The sequence below is a fragment of the Molossus molossus genome, unplaced genomic scaffold (genome assembly GCF_014108415.1).
Source record: "Molossus molossus isolate mMolMol1 unplaced genomic scaffold, mMolMol1.p scaffold_m16_p_14, whole genome shotgun sequence".
NCBI lineage: Eukaryota > Metazoa > Chordata > Mammalia > Chiroptera > Molossidae > Molossus > Molossus molossus.
In genome coordinates, this window is record NW_023425349.1 from 48707845 (window position 1) to 48718105 (window position 10261).

At 36.3% G+C, this 10261-nt stretch overlaps 1 long non-coding RNA gene across 1 annotated transcript; it reads right to left on the bottom strand.

Moving 5' to 3' along the window:
• Positions 1-7671: 7671 nt before the first annotated feature.
• On the bottom strand, positions 7672-9260 carry LOC118629476. Its single transcript, XR_004959486.1, has 3 exons — positions 9222-9260; positions 8889-8947; positions 7672-7713 (listed from the first exon to the last, which is right to left on the bottom strand). It is a non-coding gene; the product is annotated as an uncharacterized LOC118629476 (long non-coding RNA).
• Between the last annotated feature and the right edge of the window lie 1001 nt (positions 9261-10261).

Here is a 10261-nt window from a genome sequence, read left to right on the forward strand (position 1 = left end):
GGAGGACTGTATGGATATTTGCCTTGATAAATTATAAAAATGTAAGCTGTTTTCAATAATTCAATAATATGTTAATAATATCAAATCAACACATATTCCTATCTGTAGGTAATGCATATTATATATACTTAGCAAAAAATTATCTATGACAGAGAGTAAAAATTGACTGGAAAGGAAGAATGGGAGAAGAGAATTAGTGTTTATGGAGGATTTTGTACACATAAGTAAGTTAGACTAAAAGAGATGAAATTATCAGTTATAGTGGACAACCATCATTTTATTATCCCAGGTATCCTGTTTTTATGAGAAATTTTCTACCAATTTTTCAATATTTTCTGTGACACAAATATACACATGTTTATTCAACCACATGGCTGAGAAAATGAAAGCTTTAGACATTCTTAGTTTCTCCCTTACCTGTTATGTTTACTATTAAAAACGAAAAGAAAATCATATGCAGCCAGAAAGAATGAAGCATATTTGCAGAAGTAAAAATCAAAGAGAATTTTCTAGGTTGGCTATAGTGCTTTAGTCTCTGGTTCTAGCTGAGCCTGAGACTCAACTTCATTCTTGCCTTTGGGTTCCATGAGTGTCCACCAACTCTAGCAGTCTTTTAGTTTAGGCTAGCTAAACTGGAATATGTTCTCTTTAATCAAATTGCATTTAACTAACATACCCACTCAAGATCTAAAGCCTGCAAGAAGTGAAGAAAGCATTCAAACCTGGGTCTGCATGATTTTAACATTTGTTCCACTACCCACAGTGCCAAGAGATAATGACATGGTGTAGTGATAAGAGCAAGAACAGGTTTGGGATGCATAAACAGAACTGTAGCAGTCAGAAATTTGATGTAATCATTCAAACATACTCATAACTATTCATATTCATATTTGCTGAATGTTTTAGCTCTACATCTAAGGAATGATCTGGATAAATTGAAGAATGTTCACTAGAGAGCCATAGAAGAAGATTAAAGAGTTGGTAAAGAAAAAAGTACATAGTGTATATTGCTTCTACAGTTCAATTCACATCCTGCACTCAACCATCTCTCTCATTATGGTCTTATACTACTTTTTAACATTTTCTATGTATTTGTCTCATTTCCCCAAATAGGTTATGAGTTTCTTAACATCAAGGAGTGTCTGTTATGCTTCATTTTGTATTCAATAATCAATAAATATTGTGTTAAATGCACTAAAGGTACATAGCTTGTTCAAACACAAGGGGATAAGAGGATAATTTCATGATAGTATTGGTAAATATGAATCTCAACATTGATGGGAATGACTTTTCCCCATACAACAACCAGAAGAGAAGGATGAATTCTCACATACTAACGTAAGATATTTAAATTTATCTTAAAAATAAATTTTTAAATTGAAGTAACTGTTACAGAATGTGTCACAGGAGGAAAAAAACTTAGAGATTCAGCTTCCTCATTGGGATATTTTTTTATTGTCTAGGACAATTTTGGTTTGAATCCCTTTAATGTTGTCTCACTTAATAAAGAGTTTTGGACTTCATGGCCCTCCTTCAAGTCTCTCCAAGAGCTATGAAGACATCAGACAAGAGCAGTATTTTTTGTCTTTCTTGTCCCATTATAATATTCCATATGGATTTACTCAATATTTATTAATATTGGCGTATGAAACTCAGATACTAAAAGCCTTTATCATTGGCTAAAAGCCAGGTCTGTGAGAACTACTCCAAAGTAGAAAAACATGTTTGAAGATAGTCTCATTTACCTGCTTACATTACCTAAAAGTTATGATAACTAAAGGGAATCCTTGAATAATTAAGCCCAAGCATACTATAAACACAGTATTGGAATTCAGCTTCTAGCCGTAATGAAGAAACTAGGAATGCAATAACTCTCTTCCTTTAAGCAACTAGAAAGTCAGATAAAATATATAAAATCTGTTTTCAGACATTGTTCAATAGACAGCCCAAGACAGTGATCTCTGATAAAAAATAAAAAAAAAATGCAATTAGCCCTTACATTGCCTGATTATTTTGCCTGAGAGTTTCTAGGTTGCAACACAGGGAAAGGAAACCCAAATAGAGGCTTATAGTCTCACTGAGTTGAGTAGACACAGTTCTGATTTTAAGGAGTCCAACGCAGCCGTAATTTATATGGTGAAATAACCAGAAAGAAAGGAACTAAAGAGAATATAAAAGCTCTGGAGATCTACAGACAAACCCTCTTAAACTTTGGCTGAGTACTGATGATTGCATACATGTGTGGTGACTACCACAACCAAGGGAAGAACTATAAGAGAGGAGTAGGCAGAATAGTTTCTGGAGCTCACACGAGTCAGTAGTTCAAGTTTGCCACCAGTCAGAGAGAAGAGACATCCTAACTCATGAGGCATTGGTTAGAGTCCTCAGAAAGTTATTGCCTAGACCAAATTAGCCCTGTGCTGAACTTACCTTAACAGAGCTTAACAGCAACTCTCAAAAGCTCCCAGTTAATTTGAAGTAACTAAACTGCATCTCAGAAAATAACCCAACAATGTATTTTTAAAAAAGACAAAAAAAAAAAAAAAAAAAATCCAGAACCCCAAAATGTAAAATTCAACATTACCTATAATGAATAAAAAAATTACCAGGTAAGCAAAAAGTGGGAAAAATAATGCCTCACAACCTGGAGAGCAATGAAATGAATCAATAGAAACAAATCCAGAAATGACAGGTGATGGAATTAGCAGACAATAACAGAAATTATAAATATACTCCATATGTTTAAGAACATCATAAGAAAAAAATATATTTTAAAGATATAAATTAAATTCTATAGATAAAAAATACAGTATTTAAGATGAGAAATATGCTAGATGGGATGAACAATAAATTAGACATCCATGAAGAAAAAAGCTCTAAACTTGAAGACACAAATATAGTCCAGAATAAAACATAGAAGGAAATCAAAATTGAAAAAAATGTAATCACATCTGTGACTTATAGGATGATATTAAACAACCAAAAATATATGAAATTGAAGTCCCATAGAGGGAGTCAGAAAAAAAATAGAAAATAATGGCAAAATTGTTTTAAATTTGATAGAAACCATAAACCCAAGATCCAGGAAGCTCAGCAAATTCTAAACAGAAAGAAAAGAAAAGAATAAAACTATGTGAAGGCACAGCATAGACAAACTGCTAAAATTAATAGTAATACTGAGAATATCTTAAAAGCAACCAGAGCAAAGTGACACAAAGATTAATCAGAAACTTTGAAAAAGAGAAACCTTTAAAACACTAAAAGGAAAAAGGTTTATCAAATTAGAATTCTAATTTCATCAAAAAATGTCTTTCAAAATTAAGGTAAAGACTCAGACATACAAAACTTGAGCAAATTTATTGCCAGTAGACCTGTGCTACAATAAATATTAAAGAAAGTTATCAGGCAGAAGGAAAATGATACCAGACAGAAATTTGGATCTGAAATATGGAAGAAAAACCACTGGAAATGGTAATATATTGGTACATACCAAAGGCTTTTTTCTCTATTTTAAAATTCTTTTAAAGATACATGGATGGCCCTGGCTGGTTTGGCTCAGCGATTGGAGCATCAGCCTGCGGACCAGAGAATCCCGGGGTCAGTTCCCACTAGGGGCATGTACCAAAAAAAAAAAAAAAAGATACATGAATGTTTAAAGCAAAAATAATAATGACAGATTGCAGACTTTATAATACATATGGAATTAACATATGTAAAAACAAAAACACAAAGTATAGGTGGGAGAAATTAAATTGTACTATTGGAACACTCTTAAAATATATGTAAAGTATTATATCATTACTTGAAGGTTGAGTTCAATAAGTTAAAGATGTATATTGTAAACCTACTAAAATGGAATAATGACAAAAAGAAAATATAGCTAATATGTCAATAGTGGAGATAGAAAGGAATTTAAAAATACTTAAGCAAAAGAAGGTAAGAGAATAAAGAACAAAAAATAGAAGGGAGAAAAGAAAGAAAATAGCATAGAAACATTAAACATCATTTGTCATCAGGGAAATGCAAATTAAAACCGCAATGAGGGCCTGAAACACCAATCAGAAAGAATATATGTACCTCTATGTTCATAGCAGCACTATTTACAATAGCTAAGATCTGGAAACAGCCCAAATGTCCATCAGTAGATGAATGGATAAAAAAGCTGTGGTACATATACACAATGGAACACTACACAACTGTAAGAGAGAAAGATCTCTTATCCTTTGAAACAACATAAAGGGACCTGGAGAGTATTATGCAAAGTGAAACAAGCCAATCAGAGAAAGACAAATACCACATGATCTCACTTACTTGTGAAATATAAACAAAATAAGCTGATGAACAAAATAGATGCAGAGACATAGAAATAGGATTCAGACTGACAAATCTCAGAGGAAGGAGGCAAGGGGAATAAAGAGATAAACCAAAGAACTTATATGCATAACCAATGGACACAGACAACAATGCTGTGAGGCGGGGGAGGAGGGGCATCATCAGGAGGAGGGTGTCAATAGGGGAAAAAGGAGAAACATCTATAACAAAAATAAATAAATTAATAATAATTTTTTAAAAACCACAATGAGATACTACTATATACATCCTCAAAAGGCTAAATTTAAAACGATTCACTTGCTATAACAACTTTTGGTGAAGATATGGATCACCAGAACTCTTTTTTTTTTTTTATCCTCACCCGAGGACATTTTTCCATTTTTTGTACAGATAGAGTGGGAGGGAGAGAGAGGAAGGGAGAGAGAGAGAGAGAAACATCGACGTGAAGGGACACATCGAGTGGCTGCCACCCGCACGACCAACCAGGGCCGGGGACAAACCGCAACCGAAGTACATGCCCTTAGCGGAAACCGAACCCGGGTCTCTCCGGACCGCAGGCTGACGCTCCAACCGCTGAGCCAAACCGGCCAGGGCGGATCACCAGAACTCTTATATACTGCTGGTGGAAATATAAAATTATATAACCACTTAAGAAAGTAATTAGGCAGATTCTTATGAAGTTACTCAAACACCATTCAATCCAGCAATTCCAATCTATAAATTCTCATAAAGACTTGTATTCAGATGTTCATAGCAGCTTTATTCCAATTAATTCTAAATTGAAAACAACTATAATGTTCATCAGCTGGTAAATGGACAAATTGTGGTATGCTCATACAATACTATGAAGCAAAAAAAGAAACAAACTAGTGATGTATCTAATCATGTAGATAAATCTTGGAAGCATTATGTTAGTGTAAGTCAGTCACAAAACGGTACTAACTGTATGTTTCCCTTTACATGAAATTTCAGAAAATGCAAACTGACCTAGAGACAAAAAGATTAGAGATTGCTTGGGTACAGGGTGGAGTATATAGGGAATGGGGGTGGAATGTGTGCATTCATGCCAAAGGGGAAAAAAGAACATTTTGGGGCAATGGACATTTTGATGGCAGTGGTTATTATAGTATGTACACATTTGTTAAACTTGTCTGATTGTACATTTTAAATGTGTGAAATTTATTGTGCATAAATTATACCTCATTAAGACTTTTTAAAAGTGGAATGAAAGAAATGGACATAAGTGTCAATATTTTATCAGTCAGAAGAATATCCCTTCATTATCACTAGTGTGCATTTCAAACCCGCCAAGTGCTATTCATGTCAGAGAAATCCTGCAAACACAGGCCACATTAGAAACAAATGCATTATTGCTCTTAATTTTGAAGGCCCACTCTAGTTTGTAAAGTGATGTTTTGATTCTGGTTTTGTTCAGATAATTGCTCAGTATCACCCTGAACACATTAATCTATGAACTCTTTAAGAAGGATACTGTCATATGATGTTCTTTCCAGATCACATTAAAAAAAAAAAAAAAAATCAAATGAATTCTGTGTTGAATGAAATAATAAGTAACCAAATCAATAAATGAATGTGGTACAATTTCTGTGAGAATTTATAATCCTAGCATACACATGTATATAATTCATCTTTTGTAGGAAATGCTATCTATTCATCTTTAAATGTAGTAAAACATCATTCCCTTGTGCACCACCAATTTAAATTTTAAAGAATTTGTTCAAGCAGGGCTCAGGTTTATCTTTGCATTGTTGAAAAAAAAAAAATTCATATGGCCAAACAACAGTGCAGCAACATGGCGGTGATTACCATCTTTATTTTGTCATTTCAGGGTTTACAATGGCTTTCTCCTCTTATCCCTCTAAACCATTTTTCCGTTTTTCCCATGTGCTTGTCTGCCTCCAGCCACCACTGAATCCTGAATTGTCCAGGAACCATTGTTGGCTATCTTCCCTTGTCATTCTGTGAACTCTTTCTGGGAAGCCACGTGATTCTAGTAATAACAACTCAGAGATGATGCCCAAACCCTCTCACCAATTCCCACCTGTCTCCTGAACTCCAGGAAATACCTTGCAGATAATCAAGCCATACTCCAATCAAACAAACTTTTGCCCCCTGCTGCCTTTGTTTCATTTATTGAAATTTCCTTCTACTCAGTCGACCAAGCTTGAAACTTGAGACTCATTCGTGACTATTTCCTTTCCCTCATCTTCCTGCATTCAATCTCACCGGGTACTAGAATTTCTATATTCCATATGTTGTTGGACTTCTTCCTTTCTGTATCAGACACAAACCTCATGTGCCCCACTCATCAAGTTCTCTCAAATGCTTTCTTCCTTCCTTTGGCTCCCAAAGCATCCCAGCCCCAATTAATCACTTTTCTTGAAGTGCCCAGTGCAGCTCACAGTAGACCACCTGTAAGCCCAGAGAGTTAGGGTCTCTGCCAGCTTCAGACTTGAATAGAACACCACACCATAGAGTGTGGTATCTGGCATCTTACAAAGATGCTCTGTGGAAGGGGCTGAATAACACAACTCAGAACTGGGTTGTGTCAACTCTCCATGGGGAGAAAACAGGAGACAGGAGGGATCCAGGTAGACAGATTTACCTTCCTTCTATCTCTTCATGGGCTACCCCTAAATAGTGTTTCCTTGTGTCTTGGCTGGAGAAGTTCAACATGCTGAGCAAAACACCTGCCAGTTGACCTGCTGTGTCCCTTCATAGCTTATTGAAAGTGGTGCACACCATGGCCTCCATGGGGAGAAAACAGGAGACAGGAGGGATCCAGGTAGACAGATTTACCTTCCTTCTATCTCTTCATGGGCTACCCCTAAATAGTGTTTCCTTGTGTCTTGGCTGGAGAAGTTCAACATGCTGAGCAAAACACCTGCCAGTTGACCTGCTGTGTCCCTTCATAGCTTATTGAAAGTGGTGCACACCATGGCAAGATGTCACTTGTCATTGCTTCACATCTAGCTCTCACAGTAACTCACCCTGTACATTGTACAGAGCCTGGCATGTAATATGCACCCATAATGGAAGCTATTGTTATGATACTATGATATTATGTAACTAAAACAGGCAATGCTATCCTTATTTTTCTTTCTTATAATCTAAGCATTGTCTTTTAAAAAATGACATTTATTATGTATTAATATGCATCCATTTTATTAAATATAAATCAAACAGAGCTTTCATAGAAAAAGTCTGAAAGAAGATACCTGAGTGTCAATGGTGATCTTTATTGTGGTGGGAGAATTTTGTTGATGTCATCGTTTAACATATTTTTCTAATATTCATACATTTCCACAACAACATATATTCCATTCATAATCAAAATAAGGCAATTAAACTTTAAAACATCTGTTGTTAAAACAATAAGATAAAAAAAATGATAGCCCACATTAATAAACAGCAAGAATAATCTATCACATCTACTTGTTTAATAAGATGGTTGGCATGAAGGTAGGCGGAGCAGCCTAACTGCAAGTTTTTGTAAGAATTGTTGAAGATCTAAAAAGACTCTGCCAACACCATCCCTACCAAAATAGCCTGAGGAGCTGGAGGACCCCAAGTTGGGAAATCCTAAAGGCCCTGAAGTTTAATATCTATATAAGATTTGAACCTTGCTCTTATTAGTGTAAAACCAATTCCACCTGTTAAAAAAGCTAATATACAACTCTGAGCTATTCTTGTAACATCTTTGGAAAATGTGTAGAGCCTCAAAAGAAGTGGTTGTTTTGGATTGTCTGTTTTGTCACCTACTTCAATAACGATATTCCTAAGACTCTCTAGATGTTTGAAGTCAATGCAATTATTAAGCATATTCAGTAGGATACGTCTCAGATTCTCAAGACACAGGACTGAAGCTGGGTGACTGCAGTAGGTTATCTCCAGGTGTGCCTGTGTCTCCACTTTCTACTCTAGATTAAATAAGGCAGATAAAGGCATGCTGGCTGCAGGGCCGTCTGGATTAGAAAAGTTCGATGCTGAAAAGCAAACATGTTTTTTCAGGGTTTTCATAGTTAAAAATTTTACCAGTTTGCCCTGACCAGTCTGGCTCAAATGGTTGGAGCAGTGTCCTATACACCAAAAGGTCAGGTCACATACCCAGATTGTAGGTTTGATCCCTGTGTGTGGGGCGGCTGACCAATATTTCTCTCTGTCTCTCCCTTTCTCTCTGTAAAATCATTAACATAAAAAAAATCCACCAGTTTGTCTTTTGGGGACTGAAATGAGGCTGAGTGTAGATCCAAATGTAAGCTAGCAAGTATCACAGAATACACCTTGTCACACATTGTCTGTGGGACTGAAATGCGCCCCACGACAAGCCACAGCTAGCAAAATGTGTTGCGCACCCCCTCACATAAATACCCCCAAAAGATCTCTTTTCTTCACTTGCTCTGCCTTAATCCTGCTTCCTCTCCTTTTCAACTTAATTCAGACTGTATTTAATTCACAAACTGCAGCAGAACAGGTCTCCTGCACCAGGCTGTCCCACACACCAGTCTCACAGTAGGTCACTGTTATGGACTGACCCCCGAATTTGAGTTGCTGCACTGGAATCTCAGTGTATTTTGCTTCCTCCATTGTCTTCCTAAATGAAAAAAAAAAGGTACGTCTGGGCATTACTAGTTGATGAAATCATACGTCCACTAACGAGAAGAAATTGAAGAAATACCGAACCCTTCCCAAATTCTTAAGAAACAAAGAAACTCTAAACACACACACACACACACACACACACACACACACACACATATCAAAAGAGAAAAACCCCAAAGAGGGAACAAAAATGATGAAAAATATTTTCAGTGTCCAATCTCTAAGAAAGGTAGAATATTCTACAATCAGGTCTTTATTTGAAATACCTTTCTTGGGCGGCATCCTGGGGGGGTCCTGTCAGAACGTCTGAAGTGCTGGCTGACCTGGAGGAGGATGACAGGTGAAGGGACAAAGGTTTCGGGGTTGGTCCAGCACATCCACACACTTCTGCCTGTCGCGGAACGTGTGCCCTGGTGCCATTTCACAGCGTGAAACATAAGAAGGTACTAATTTCCTCGCCATTAAATTTTCATGAATGTTTACTTTGCCATTTAGGGATGAAGTACACAGGTCAAAAGGGCTGTATTTAGAACTTATGTTAGAAATAAAACTAAACCGATCATGTAAGTTCTCTTCAAAGCAAATCTGGCTTCATCCCACTCTGTACGTGTTTGCCTGCCTCATTTTAAAATGCCTTTCATTCGAGGGTTTTATCCTAATTACATGTACTGAGTTCAGTGTAAGTGAGTACACTCTTAGTAAGGTGAGAAATACCGCTAAGTATACGAGGTAAATTAAATGAGTAAATAAAGAAGAGACTCCTATACCCGGAGTTCGGGTTTAAGCAGCAAAGCTACAGAGCAATTAATCTCTAATGCAGGGAAACCTGGAGACATTGCACTAATCTTCTCAACTTCTCTGAAAACATAACTTGCTATAAGAGGAAATTGTTATTTTCTAAGCAAATTTTTAAAACATTTTTTTTCTACCAAAACTTATCATAGAAAGGTAGTAATCTTTCCTTATAATGATAAACAAAATGTATTTCCATCATTAAAAGAAAAAAAGAGACAGAAAAGGCTGAAATTTAATGTTACAAAACAGGCGGTCTTTTTGAGAGTGAGGACACCGCATTCTCTGGTTACGTCGGTGATAGCCGCTGACCTTGGCGAGAGGAAGCAATGTTTTGAAATGGATCCTGGTGGTACATTTATACCAGAGCAGCTTTTGGCTTCACAAAGGGATTTGTGCACAGATCTGACCCTTCTAGAGTATAAAGGTTAATACATCGATTTTAGCCAAAGTAATTTGTAGCACACTCAAAATTATGACTTCTTCCAAAGCTCTGTAAGGCTGATGCTCACGG